Here is a 15,484-nt window from a genome sequence, read left to right on the forward strand (position 1 = left end):
TGGAGCTGGAGAGACCCTGATATGACCTCCTCTGAAACAGGTCTGTCATGCTCATAAAGTTGAATTAGGATGAATTGGAACAGGTGCAGGGGACACAAGGGAACTAAAGAGCCTCTTTTACAAGAGAGGACTATAAAAGCTTAGTGTGCTTTGCATAGTGAACAAATGGTAAGCGGGGAAGTGACAGCTGTCTGTATATACACATCATAAGAGAGGTAAACACCAAGAAATGAGAAGAGTTATTGAAGCTAAAGAGCAATGTTAGCCAAGGAACAATTACATATATGTGTGCCGTGAACAATTTGAGGCAAGATAACAGATGAAGGTTTGGAACTGCCGAAGGTATTCCAGTAACTTTGCAATATTAAAAGTGGAGACATGAACAAGGTACACAGGAGCTATGTATTTATGCCCTACAGAGCACATACTATTTCCCACCTCTTCCTCAATTTTCACTTCCATTTCCCATCATCTTCTCACTGCCATGACCCACAGACAAATCTCCAGATCCAGAGCATCTCCCAATGACTCAGTACAGTTGCCAGACTTCCAGATGGAGCTATACTGCAAACATAACCATAGCCTATCTGTAGTAGCCCAGGACTATGCACCTCTATTTCCAGTCCAACATTTTCTCACATGGAACCCAGCTCTCTTCACTTTTTTCCAGTTTCTCGGTTTATTTTTATAAAAACAGCTTTAATTTGCTCCTGAACACCAAATTAGTGTTAAATCAGGGAAACCATAATGCAAAAATGTCTCTGGGAAGAGGAGAGGAAAAGAAATAAGAAATGGAGTTCTGGTGTCTCCTCTACTCATACATTGAAGTTGATCAGTTGGTCTCACCTGCCACATATAATGCTTCCCCACTCTCCCCATTTTTCCAATATGTGCCCTGCACCCACCAAAATAACTTCCTTGACCAGCCAAGGCAAAGGAGAAGAATGGCAAGAAGACAAAGTCCTGGGCAATCTAATCTAGTCTAGTCTAGTCTAGTCTAATCTAATCTAATCTAATCTAATCTAATCTTTTAAATGCACTCTGCTTTAAACAGGGGCTGTTGTAGATGAGCTCCTTCCAGAATGATTTTTTTTAAAAAATTTATGAATATATCACAGAATCATTAAAACTCCCCCAAATCAAATTTGAAGGCTTATCACAATTTCACATCCACGTCAGGACAGGAATCATGCCGGTGACTTATCAACCATAAGGCAGGTAGTTTATAAGCCTGGTAGGACATAAACAAGTTTTGTGCATAAAGGCATCACTTATGTGTGCCAAATCCTGGAAGACTCCCACATGGAGGAGAGGCATCAGTACCAACAAGATCTGCAATGGGGGGAGTATGGAAACTAGCAAACATCATGGGTAAGCAAAAACAGAGATTAGAGTATTTTGAAAGAAAAGTAGTGAATGATACGAACTAAGCTGGAACTCGGCATGGACAATTTTAACGTGCTACCTTAGCTACCAAGATTGTTTTCAGTATCAGTGCTAATTCATTTAACACTATCTGTAATTGCACTCAGAGAAACAATTAATATGGACCCACCCACAATAGATGTTTACTTTCATTGTTTTAGAGCCACTAGTAATTTCTAAGAACAAGCTATAGCCTCACCCAGTTTTCTTAATGAATAGTCACATGTAATATAAAGCACTGTGTCTTTTACACCTACTTAAATGGATAAGTTTGAGATTGTACTTTACTGCCTGGGTAGGAAGACTCAGTAGACACTGAAGTTTCTGTTCTGAGCTCTAAGACACATATAGCATTTTTCCAGAGTCACTGTTTGTGCTGAACTCCTTGGCATTCAGACTACCTAAAAGGGTCTGTGGAAGGAAGTAAGAAGCAATCTAAGAAAAAGTTTTAACCTTAGACACTTCAACTTAGACCTTTAAATCAAGTAAGTAAGTTACTTCTGAGGAAAAAAAAAGATGTCCTGTGTGTATCTGCTTTCACTGAGCTCCTTTTCTGTGGGACTTGAGGGTCATCAAGATTACCAAATGAGACAGGAGACTTCCTCCTGTCTTCTTCCTCTCTGATCGTCTTCCTTTTTCCAGACAGTGTTCTTACCCTTTTCCTCTGGATTTCCCTCAGGATTTCCCTCCTTTCCCCCAGCCTGAGTACACTGTGTCCCTCAACACCTCTCTCCAGGTGAAACACTCACTCACTTCCTTCTCTGAAAAGCCCCATGTAGAATCCCTTAAAAACACTGGCCTTACCAGCGGGAGATCTCCTCTTCCAGTAAAAGAAAGCCTTTAAAAGTCTTTGCTGGGCTTTTCATTACCAAACATGGCCTAAGTTCCCTGCATGTTACAGACAAGAGAAGTGTTTTAAATAAATATACAGATGACATAGAAGACAACAGTCAAAATTAGATTTGGTCTAAAGTGGAGGTTGAAATAAAAAAGCTTTCACAGAGCAAAGTCACATTCACCATTGGACAACAACATATCCCAATCTGCGACAAACCACATCACGATATACTCAGCTATGTTTCCAATTCGGAGACTACTGGATTCAATGAAATACATTTTCAGGCAATATGTCAATAAATGCTTTTAAAGTACAGATAAGTTACAGAAGAAAAATAAGCAAATATATTGTATATATTAACATGTTTTCTATGTGATCTCTGAGGCACTTGAACAAATGTTTTCCCCCCAAATACTGATGTTTCTATGAGCAAAATGCTCAGATATGTGTCTTCCCTGTGAAATTCTGATTAGTGATTCAGGTTTTTTATTCCTATAGCACAGGTTTTCTCTATATGCATTGCTAAGACTAACATTACTTTGTAAGTCTTAAAGAGGATGCTTTTTAATTTGACAATAAAAGATAATTCCATTGGATCCCAGCGAGGCTCCTCCTTTTTTCTGAAAATGTGTATTATCCACACGTATATTTATAGGCTGTATTACATCATAGAGTTATTATTGTTGGTATTTGCTCTTTATATAACAGTAGCAGTCAGAGGACCTATCATGCTAGATATTGTACAGACATTTAATACGGCCTTCTTCAGAGGCCTGAGAGACAGATGGGAAGCAGGTAGGCAGCCAGGAGCACTGAGAGTAGCTCATAATTACGAGGCAGAATAATGAGACAGTTAGAAATAGGGTTCCAGGATTCTTGATGATTCATCCCATGCACAAAATCACTAGAACCTTGACTTCCAGAAAGTTTTGTTGTCCTAATTTCTTGATGAGATTTATTTCAGGGCAGACCACAGGTCACAGTTTGGTGGGTCCCATCTGTGTGTTGTAACTAATAAATCTACTGCTGCTTTAGATAACGGTAAAGTCAGATTTACAAAAAAATGTAAGACAGACTTGGTCTCTAATTTAAAATCGATTTTAAGAATTATAGTCGAGTTCAGAGATGAAAAGCAGTCAAGAAGTGAGGCTAAAATTCACCGGACAACATCTATCCATTACAAAAATAAACAGGCAAATTCAACACACAGAATCCTATAAACTTTCCAGTTAGATAGCCATTACGGTGTTACTGTAAGTATTACCCAGATGGCATATACGCTGAAATGTAAGTCCGTTCAAGAGTGGAGCAATCTGCTCATGTGTGCTCCGGCACTGAGGCTTTGAACAGTAAGAATTTGACCTCTTCATAAAAGCAAAATCTGAACATGTCTGCTGTGAAAATCCCACAATTTGGTGGCTCCTCTCCACTGACGTATAGTTTATATTTATATTTAGTTCATATTGACCTTAAACTGCAAGTCTAAAGTGAAAAGGACTAGTCAAATTTTAAACAGGTAATTAAGTTTACCAGGATAATTTTCTAAAGCTTATACAAACCATTTATTCTCAAGCCTTGGTATTAACTGATGTGATAAAATTCTCAGTCTTAGGATCCAAACACACGTAAGGAAAATCTGGAAGAGAAGCCCACACTGTTTATAAACTTAAACAGCAGTCCCACTTCCCAGTCTAAAATGCCCCAGCTCTCACTCTTTCTCTGACCATGTTCACTGTAGCATGTCTTTATCAGAAGACATTTATGGTTCAAATGCCTTTAAATATTCCATTAAATGGTTTAGATGTAAGACTAACCTGAGCACTTTTAGAATTATGGTCCAGATCCTGCGCCTTACCTACCTTTTTAGAAGGACTGGAATACATCAGAACTTAAATAGTTCTGCAATATAGCTAGTGAGAGGCAAAGTCCTAGGACAGAAAGCACAGCATGAATCCACATTCCTTACATGTCATGGAGAAGTGCTCAACAAAAGCATTTTCTGTGTCAGTAAACTAAAAACTCTGAGGAACACGGTGGGAGGGCAGATCTGCAATTGTGAGGATCCATCAGCCAAAGCCTTGATGCTACTGATGGTGGTGGGGACAAAGATACAAAAATGACTTCCAGAAATAGATAAGAGACTGTGTTTGCTCATGTTTCAAAACTCACTTCCAGAGAGTGGAGGAGGTTGTTATTTCTAGCAATCCTGACATAGCGATTCCTCCCAAATCACTTTATTTAGGCTTTGCTCAAGGGACCAGGAATTAGTGCAAGATCCTTGACTGATTAGCAAACTATCACCTTTATATATTGTTTCCAACCCTCATGATTATTTACTTCTCCTTACAGATGCATAAGACAAAAGATTGTTAACCCAAGAGCGTGTAGTCTCATTCTGAACAAGTACAAGAATAATTCCCGTTCAAAGAGGCAAAGGCACATAGTTGGCCAAGAGATTTAGGTTGGGCAGTTATATTTACTTCTCATACATATGCTTAGACTTTACACTTCAGCTAGATATTTTTCCACATAATACTAATCATCATTAAAACTAGGGCTTTGTCAGAGGGATGAAGAAATGATTTGAAGCTTATTCTGAATTTAGGTACAAGGCATGCACAAAAATGTTTTAATAAAAGGCTATGTACATTCAAAGTATCAATCTAAGAATGACTGTATTTCTCTGTAGCATAATCATGTCTTCATTCCTGGATTTAGACATGCACCTTTCCAAAACTCATCAAATCAGAATGTATAAATTTTGCTTTCATTATAAATATAAAAGTACATTTATTCTTCCAAGTTATTCACATATTTCACAGAAATCTCAGCAACTAAGATGCTTTCACCTCTACCTACAGAAATTTCCCATATTGACATTTTGCTGAGAACATGAGAAAGAAGCTATGAAGCTTTGGCACTAGCCAGCCACACAGAGGGTCAAATTATAGAGCCAGTGAAAAGACTTTTCATGTATAACCGTAGAAATTAATGTAATTGCCAGCCTCCTTCTTTCATAACAAAAGAGTAAAGCTTGGGAAATTTCTGTGGTACTTTTGTAATTCCTGTTATGAGGTCTAGGAAGAATCAGCTCCTGCTGCATTAGGTTATTACAGGATTCTCATCCAAAGAATTTTATTCCTTGCATGTTTTCTTTTCAGAACTAAGTGAAGAAAGAAATATAAAGAGTGATTGAGAACGTCCACTATTAAAACAGAAAAATTCCTTCTTCCATTATGAGGCAGATCAATAGCAATTACAAGTAAGATCAGACTTATCTTTCATAACATGCTGCCACTTATATAGCATACCCCAACCCCAGTTTTGGCTTATTTGTATAAACACTGATACATACTGTGTCTTTAATTCAAGCATTTTTTCCCAGACAGGAATTCTTTCCGTTTCTCTTTGCCTCCTCCTCCTCAACCCTACATTGTTTGTACGAGGGAGAACAAGGCAGTGGAAAAGTATTGCTCTCGAGCTGAGCCTTTGCCAAAAGGCTATGCTTACTAAGGCCATGCTTACTTCTCTAGAGTTATATCCATATTTGTAATACTGAATTGCTTCTGCAAGCGACTGAGAATGCTAACTCACCCATTTACATCTGTTTCACTTTTAATATAGTATTTACAAAATGGAAGACAGAGCAGAAGGAACAGATAAGAGATCTGTGGGAAAGTTATCCAACCTATCTGTGGTTCCCACATTGTAAGCAGTGAGACTACAGCAGGTGTTTCACACCATCTTCAGAGATTGCATCCAGAGCCTTTAAATGTGAAGTTTGGTGGTAAGTATATATAACAGCTTAAGCAGGGAGAATTTGAGAGCTGAAGGTCCTCTGGATATTTTGTGGATCACCAAAGGAGAGAGCAATGAAGTCATACATCACAAGAATGGCTATCAGCTGCTTCTAAAGAAAGCTGGCAGTTATCTATAATTTTACTTGAAGAAAGGAAAATGCACAAATACTTCAGTTGTTTGACCTTTATTGAATATAACCCCCTCAAAACTTGAAAATCAGCTGGTCACACCCAGAAAAATAATTGGCTTAAGAAATACTAAGTAGACAATATTTTCCCATTTGTCATTTCATTATTGCAACTCAACATAGTGGTGTATTGATGATAAAATGTAGATAGAAATAAAACCATAAGGATTTTACATTTTATCTTCAAAAATAATTGAAAATATTGCTGCTGGCAATGACATAATCTTTTAAGGGAGTGAATGAAGCACTGCTTTTCAAAAGGATATAGTCAGAAAGTGTCATCTTAGTCCAGTATACACAGAGTCCCCATCCTTGAAATTTTGTACATCTATGATCAAAAAAAGAGGCAAGCCAAAGAGATTATGCTAATTTAAATGAAATTAAGGTAGCTACTTATTCAGATACCATGAACAAGATTTGGTCCCGTGGAGTATCCATTATTGTCCTGGAGTGAAATTTCATTTGTTTTATTTACTGGCAAAACTTTAATGACCTGAACAGTGGCACAAAATACACCCTCAGCAAGTTCAAGGATGAAATTACGGGCTGCTATCCAGAGGAACCCAGACCCGCTGGAGAAATGGGCTGACCGGAGCCTCATGCAGTTCAACAAAGGCAGTGCAAAGTCCTGCACCTTGGGAGGAACAACCTCCCTGCACCAGGACGTGCTGGGGGCTGAATGGCCAGCAGGCAGCTTTGCACAAAAGGACATGGAGATCCTGGTGGACCACAAATGGAACATGAGTCAGTGGTGTGCCCTTGCTGTGATACACCCTGAGCTGCATTAACAAGAGCATAGCCATCAGGTTGACGGGAGTGATAATTTCCCTGTCTTCAACACTCGTGCAACTGCTTCTGGAGTCCAATTTTGAGCTTGCTGGTACAAGAAAGACATTGAATAAGTGTTGTGAGTGCAGTGGAGGGCAGGCAAGACAGTGGGCTGGAGCACAAGACAGGCAAGGAGAAGCTGAGCGTGCTGGATTTGTTGTCAGTAGAGCAGTCTAAGATATGCTTGCTTTAGTTCTGTTTCACCTCAGTGCCTGACTGCAGAACGATTGCACCATATTACAGAACAGTTTTGGAATGATTGTTTTGTGCCTAGTACACATATTAATATAACATACCTTCTATTTTAATTAGCAATTTGTGGAAAATAATACAACAAAAAAGAAGCTGCAGAAAGCACCATGTTGTTTTGCAGCTGACTGTGCATAGCATGCCTGGCAGTGTGCAAAAGACATTCACACGGTGCTTTTCATTGAGCATGCCATAGTTGGTGTGACATGTCACAGCCAAGAAGCCAGTTTGTCATATGCCTTCCACTTCACTGAAATTCATGCCAGGCTATGGAAAACATGGTAGGCACGAATGGAAACCTATCAACAGCCAGATCTTTGTCTGCCAAAATAAAAAGAACAACATACTGAGTTAATTATGTTGCTATTATGTCACAATCCCCATTTTTTTCCACAGTTTCTATTGTCAAGGAGCAGAATCTGATACTTACAGACTAAGAGTAGATAGCACTGTAAAATATCTTTCTGCCAGGTTTTATTCTATTTTTATTGCTACTCATCTACAAAATCCCAGAGCTTCTATGGCATACTCTGCTCCACCACTTACGTTATTTAAAAGTCCACATGAACAGAAATCTATACTGAAACAAGAAAAAGTGCAAATTTTGTTGGTATCAGTAATTTTGTCACATTCTTAGGTAAAGGTTTTTATACGTGAATGAACTAGAAAAAAAAACCAAGTAAACCCATCTAGGTGAATGTTAAAAATATGTTGGCACTCTTGGCTGGAGCACTGGGTAAAACACTTGCCGTATTTCAGCATATGTTCCTATCTACCCACTTTGCAATGCAGTGCAGCTACAACACATAATTGTGAGCTCATTTGGATACTTTCTGAATGCCATCCAGCCGTTTCTGTCGACTGCATTGTTTTGCCTGCTACCTTTCAATTCCTTTCAAAGCCCTGGAAAATATTTGCTTCTGTATGCGTGCACACACACACACACCACCCATGTTTAATTGTCAGAGCCAACAGGTTTGCTTCGTTGAATATACAGCAGGCTAGGTTGAACAACCAAAACATGCTCAGGAAGTATAATACTAGATGGGCAGAGGACCACATTAGGTTCAGGATAACAGCTTGTATCGCTACAGTAGTGGCGATGGTAATGCAAGATAAACTAGAAACATGCATTTCTGTAGAAAGATCTCATCTGCAAAAGTCTACCTGGTGCTTGTGAGATGGGTCAAGCAGGCTGCTGCCTAGTGCAGGGAGCTCATAAAGTACTCCAACAAGTTTGGCAACTCTTTGTCAGCCTGCTTGTACAAAAGATCCAACAAGTCCACATTTGCTACGCCAGTACAGTTTGCAGCCTGCAGTGACTACCTCCGGTGCAAAGAGAAGCATGCTTTTCTAGACCAGACAAGTAAGGTAAGCAAGAAAGCATCACCAGGAGAAAGACTGATGATGGAAGGACCCCCCAAAATCCTGACAAAATTTAAATAAAAAAAAAAAATCATGAGTGCAAACTCTGGAACAGAGCCTGCTGCTGGAGACAACCCTGACACAAGTTAAGCATAAGATAGATACCCATTGAGACAGACTGGCAAAATACTCTGTAGATCTTATCAAGTACATATAGATAGAGAAGCGTGAGGACAAACCATGTCCACAGCAAGACCTGATGCTGGATACATAACACTGAGCTATAGATTATTTTGGAGACAAGTGAGAGGGGTTTCTGGGCTGTGGCCGGTGTAATTATGTATATGGAGTTGGATTTAGCTTCTGTTATGGTGAAGGCTGTGCCATTTCCTTCCCCAGGTGCAGCCCAGGGCATATTCCAAAGGGAGTAAGTGTAAATAACAAAGTTATTTGTATGTTTTAACTAAGTGTCCATATAGTAATGGAAAAAATAATGATCATAAATTCCAGCAAACACTAACAGGATAGGTGGATTATACAGAGATTCCCAGTGACAAAGAGTAGATGGGAAGGCTTTCTGCAGGTAATACTGCCTTGTGCCCCATCCATCTGGGCTGTTTGGCAAAACTCCACATCCTAGTTTAAGATTATGTGACTGTTCTCACATATTCCCTCCACCAGTTCCAACTAGGGAAGCCTGACATTTTTTTGTGCGTCAGACAGACCAGACAGTGAGTCAGAAGCTGAGGCAAGGAGACGTTCAACAGCTTGTCTTCTTCTGACTGGTTATAACCATGCATTGCTATGATGCTTATTTACCGGTCGTGAATTTTTCTCTGTGCATGCATAAATGGAATTCATCTACTCCTCTTCCTGCCACATAAGGTATCCTTGAGTTCCCTTGCTGACATGGAAATATGTGCGCTTACATTCATGATGTCTATCCAGGCAACAAGTTTTAGAGGATGTCTTTTAGGATGTCTTTTATTCAACAGCTCAGTCACAGTAAATATTGCCAAGTGAAGAGGCTACTCACTTAACAGGTGCATGATGAACTGGACCTTACAATCCTATAATATGATGATACAAATGCAAGTATTAAGAAATGGATCCACTGTTTAACTTGAAGTTTTATGGTTCTATGTGTAGTGTTGCCTAGATGCTACTGTGAAGCTGTTCCAGGCAAATCTTTTCTGAATCATGGGACTTCATTTCCTGATTAAAGACATTTCAATACAACAAGAAAAAGGAAAAAAAAAAAAAAGAGCTCTAATGTAGTGGGTTTTTTTGTTCAGCATTTGGAGAATTACAGAGCAAGCGAATACCAGAAACGTATTTAAGAATGGCTAACCCTTCAGTCAGATCCTGTGACAAGTGAACACCGTGCTTCCAGCATGGATGACAGAGAGTAACTAGGACAGCTGAGCTCAGCAAAGTAGCATGAGCAGCAGATTTTGTTAGGTTTCCGAAAATGACTATTGACTGGTAATGCTCACTTTTATTAAATTTAACTAATAAAATTTAAATTATTTTATATTATTAAATATTAACCATTAAAAGTTCAAATTGATTGGAATATAAAACAACAGAAAGCAAAACTCAGTATAACTCAGATCATATCCCTGGGTAAAAGGTCACAATCAGGGTCCAGCAAGAAGTTGCTTTTATAAAGAACTGCCAGGCAAGATTCTCTGCATTAGACCTTCGCTCCCCATCACCTCTAAGAGGAGGAGGAGACACCTGTATACACAGTAAATATTATGATTTTTGGTTTTTAAGGCTATGGGAAGCCCATATAGGAACTCTGGTTGAGAATGTTAAAAATATTTTATGGGACTTCTTACAATGCCATTGAAATAGTCTGGTGATGGACACCAGTATAAGAACATAATTATTTTCACTGTTAATTAGTACTGTACCATATTGTCTTTAATCTAAGTCCTAGCACAACTACTACTTTAAGGGCAGAAGATATGTTCCATATCCTCAACTTTATTTAGATTACACTGACTCCATGCCTTTTTCAGAATTTTTCAGTGGTGGAAGTTATAGCAAAGTGCTCTAAGACATTAGGCATGGAAAGTATTGTTTCTAAACTTGCATCCCCTACCTTTCCTGACAGAGACAATGAAATCAGTGTTTCAATTATAGGTCTTACACACTGTTGGGCAACAAATCATCGTTCATCTGTTTATTCAAGGGTCAGTAGCATTTGTTTAGCTATAAATTTAGGTATGCTGCAGACACTGATGCCATCCATTGCTCAATGATGTCTGACAAGAAAAATTATTCCTTGATTGTACTCTTTCTCCAGCAGAGATTTATTACACAGACAATGCACAACACTCTGGGAGCTTTTAAATTAGGGCTTAATGGCTGGCAGCCTGCAGTGTTAAGAAAAAAAAATCACTGTTCTCTGAAAGAAGCGAACTTTAATAGAAATGTCTTTGGTTTTTAATTCAGTGGAGAAATTATCATAACCATGAAGGATGATTGAGACATCATGTGCAGAGAGAAAAGGGCTACGTAGGCTGAAAGAGCTAGTCAGACAGGCTATTACTAGTATGCAGGGCAACGTGTCCTGCAGTCCTGGTCTCGTAATTACTCAAATCAGCAACCAATTTGGTGCACATCAGTGCGAGGTTTTAATCTCTAGCTCCTCTTAGCTTGTGATAGGATTCTTTGGGACTTTAAGAATGGCATTAGCTGGACTTTTCTCAGCCTATAGAAGCAAAAGCATTTATATACATAGACTTTGCATGAATAAACATGCAGGCAAAATACAAAAGCTTTTTAGATAGAAATGGATGCCAGACCGTTACTATCAATATTTATTTAAACACAGGAACTTATAGCTCAGGAATGACTTGGATAAACTGCATTTGTTTCAATGCTTATTTAGTTACTCCTGCTGGACTGGAGGAATCTGCACTGTGTGGCAGCTCAGGCCTCCTGTGCAAGTGGTGTCAGAAATGTGAATGTTGAGGAACTGGCTCCACCGTGTGGGCTACGGAAAATGAACATTACAAGTCCAGCAAGAAGAAGCATCCTTCACTTCAGTTTTCGGTAAGGATGTTTGCATTGTCTATGGGATAAAGGTAGGATAAGTAGTGGGAATGTCAATAAAAAAGAAAAAAAAATACTGGGAGGAATTGGAAGAATTAAAAGTCTTAATCCTGTAAAGCTTTATTATCACCACCATACAGGTCTGAGAACTGGCCCATGGTCTTGCTGGTGTAGGCCAGCGAGGAAGCTGGTCAAACTCCAGGAAGGGGTTTCGAGTTCTTCAACAGTTTTCTGACAGATCTTCTGCAAGATATTAGTAACAGTAAAAGAGTGACAGTGTGCTACTCACATTCACCAAAGGCGTATTTTTCCCTAACACCTACTACATGTTCTGCTTACCAATGGCATGACAGAATTGCAAAAGCATGAGTTAAGGCAAACCTCTGGCTTGGAGAATTAGTGGCACAATCAGTGAGACTTACTTGAAGAATTCCCGTACAGGTAACGTTCTGTGTAAGCGCTCCTGCTTGTGCTAAGGCCACGTATGTTTCAGTAGTGCAACCACTTCTGCATACCTGATGGCATCATCACGTCCAACCTTCCTGTTGGATTTTCGTCTAGAAAGGCAGGATGCCATCTCCAGGGAGATCTTGTTAAATAGAATTCTCAACAGGAGTGTTGCAATTTATTATGCCAATCTTTTCAGTTTTCTGAAGCAGAGACAACTCTTTCCACTGGAAGGAGTTTGCTCTACTGTCCTACTTAATTTACCATCTCGCTTAATGATAATTTTCATTCTCATATATTTATTCCTATCAATCCTTCTTCATTTGCACCCATGTTCTTCACAGTCATCCTTACTGAAAGTGAGGTATTCACTTAGACTGTGGACTTAGATTATCTTTGCCTCATCCTGCTCTCATAGAAGCTGCATTTCTTTCTTCTTCATCTTCCTGATTTTCCATCTACTATGTATTTTTTTCAAAAGTAAAAATTGACATGACTTCTGACAAAGTCACTTTGCTTATATGATCTCTGACATCAAAGATACACTTTCCTTGGCTAATGATTTGCTTTTTTCATTTCTTACTGTCACTTACTCCCAACAGCCTTTTTGGTCATTATTCATCAGTAAGTGCAGCATTCCTTTTCTGTGGTTTGCAATGTAAGTTCCAGAGATTTTAGAAGTGTTTGCTTTAAAGAACAGCAAGTGTTTTCCTCATTTAAGTGCACGGACTTTTTCAGTTCAGTTAACTTGTACTTACATAAATACTGAATACTTGCCTTTTTGAAATGGAAAGCTTTAAGATGTAATTTTATCTGTTCTTCTAATTTGAAGGAAGCAACTTGCAATAATTAATGCAAGATTCATTTCAAGGACAGGCACACTTGTTCACTGAAATCCAAACTATAATTGCATAGCACATAATCTCCTGTTGGATTCATGATTAACTAATAAAGAAATCTGGCATTTGTTACATACAGGATTAAGTGGATTCTACACATTCTTGCAAGTATTTTGCTGTCCAGTGCAAATATAGAAAGTTAAAATTTTCTGTAATAACAATAGTCGGTTGGTGTTTATTTTCCTAGTAATGCTACAAGGTCTCCATCTGTATTCAAATCTGTTTATGTGTTGTAATGAACATAAAACTTGACAGCCTTTCTGTCTCTCCCTCACAAATAACCCTGAACTGGTCCATTTCATTTTATTGCACATTTTTGCAAATCAACATGTACAGCAGCTGTAAACTGAAGATACTTTTAAAAATATATTCTTAAAGAAAAGGTGAGTCCGATTTGATCTGTAATTCATCATTAGCTGTACATTAGCTGTACCCTTTTTGGGGGAAAATGTTATAATATGTTCTATTAAATTCTTGGGTTTGGAAATAAAATAATTCCTGAATACAACATTGCAATATTGACAAAGCTAAATACCAGAATTCATTGAGAGGAAAGGCAGATAGATGAGGTGGAACACACACTGTATAGCTGCTTCCTTTGCTGAGGCATGGGACAAAACGCCTCAGGAAGAAATAGGTATTGTTTTATTTTGCTAAACTCACTGACAAGATGAACATTCTTTAACTCGATTACTCAGCAGATAAACACCAGCAAGCAGATCCAGGAGAGTCTTTCTTTGAGATATAATAAAAATAATACATATTCTTTTCATTTTGTAGTAGAAATGCATAACCATAGCTGGTTGTATACCGAGGGTCGTACCAGGAATTCACAGTTCAGTTATGAATTTACACCTGACTGAAAGATGGCCACAGCTGGTGGGAAACTTGTTTCAGCTAATAAAAAGGCTTTGAAACTGTAGGAATAAGCTTTTAATTCTCTAGTAATTGCTCTTGTGAGGTGTGGGAAGCTGGGAGGGTTTCAGTGTCTGTCAAAACCTAATAGGTGGTAATTCATTTCAATCATTTGCCTGCCCCGCTGAAATTAATGTATACTTTATATGCATTAAAGTAGTCAAGGATTTAGTGCACCACACTGATCAGGGTAATTTTTACTGTTTTTTTAATTCATCAGTGCCCAGAGGCTTTTTTCTCTATTTAAGGTAGATGAGGCGGCAGGATTAGCGTCAACATAACATATTCTTAGTTTGTTACCAAGGTAATAAATACTAAGCTACGCTATTTGTCAAAGAGACAAAGGCAATGGAACAAAACTACGTACGCTTTATTCTTCAAGAGAAAAACAAAAGTGTAAAACATATTTGCAATCAGGTTGATGCTTTTGTGTGGTAATAGTTTGAAGACAGGATGGAATCAGAGCAAATGCATGAGGGAATAATATACATTTCGGACTGTATTTTCCTTTGTGCCAACATAAAAAGCATGTGTTTGCTGTTGGAACCAAAACTACTTTGTCAGTAGTTGATAAACTTCTGCCCATTCTGCCTTTCAAAAGCAGAAGAGGAAACATGCAAATAAAGCAAAGTGCACTCAGTATCTGATTTTGTGGGCAATTAAGATATTATTTCACTTTAACAAGTTTAATTTGTGTGCTTAAAAAGTGTACATTAATCAGGAAATTTCAGAATGATGGAACACTTGAGCTAACTGATCCATGTGCTTCTTGCAAGAAACCAAAATTCATATCCAAGTTAGTGATACTCAAGATCAGACATGAATGTATGAATTTTGGGAAGATGTATGAGAATGTTTTTGTCCAGGCAAGAAATAAACACTTTTTTTGTACCTGAAAATAGAGAACAAGTGATACTGTTCTGATATCTCATATTTTTGAGGATCTGTTTCGTTGGATACACAAAACCAGGATGAGGTATTAGACTAAACTCCAACAGCTAAAAAGGCGATTACTAGAGTGTCTGTCCACCCTTGTATTACAAGCGTATGTATCTGTGCTGGTTTTGGCTGGGGTAGAGTTAATTTTCTTCATAGTAGCTGGTATGGGGCTACGTTTTGGACTTGTGCTGAAAATAGTGTTGATAATACAGGGATGTTTTCGTTACTGCTGAGCAGTGCTGACACAGAGTCAAGGACTTTTCTGCTTCTCACACCACCCCACCAGCAAGTAGGCTGGGGGTGCACAAGAAGCTGGGAGGGGACACAGCCGGGACAGCTGACCCCAACTGGCCAAAGGGATATTCCATACCATATGATGTCATGCTCAGCATATAAAGCTGGGGGAAGAAGAAGGAAGGGGGGGACGTTCGGAGTGATGGCGTTTGTCTTCCCAAGTCACCGTTACACGTGATGGAGCCCGGCTTTCCTGGAGATGGCTGAACACCTGCCTGCCGATGGGAAGCA

Source organism: Aptenodytes patagonicus, chromosome 2 (assembly GCF_965638725.1).
Source record: "Aptenodytes patagonicus chromosome 2, bAptPat1.pri.cur, whole genome shotgun sequence".
Lineage (NCBI taxonomy): Eukaryota > Metazoa > Chordata > Aves > Sphenisciformes > Spheniscidae > Aptenodytes > Aptenodytes patagonicus.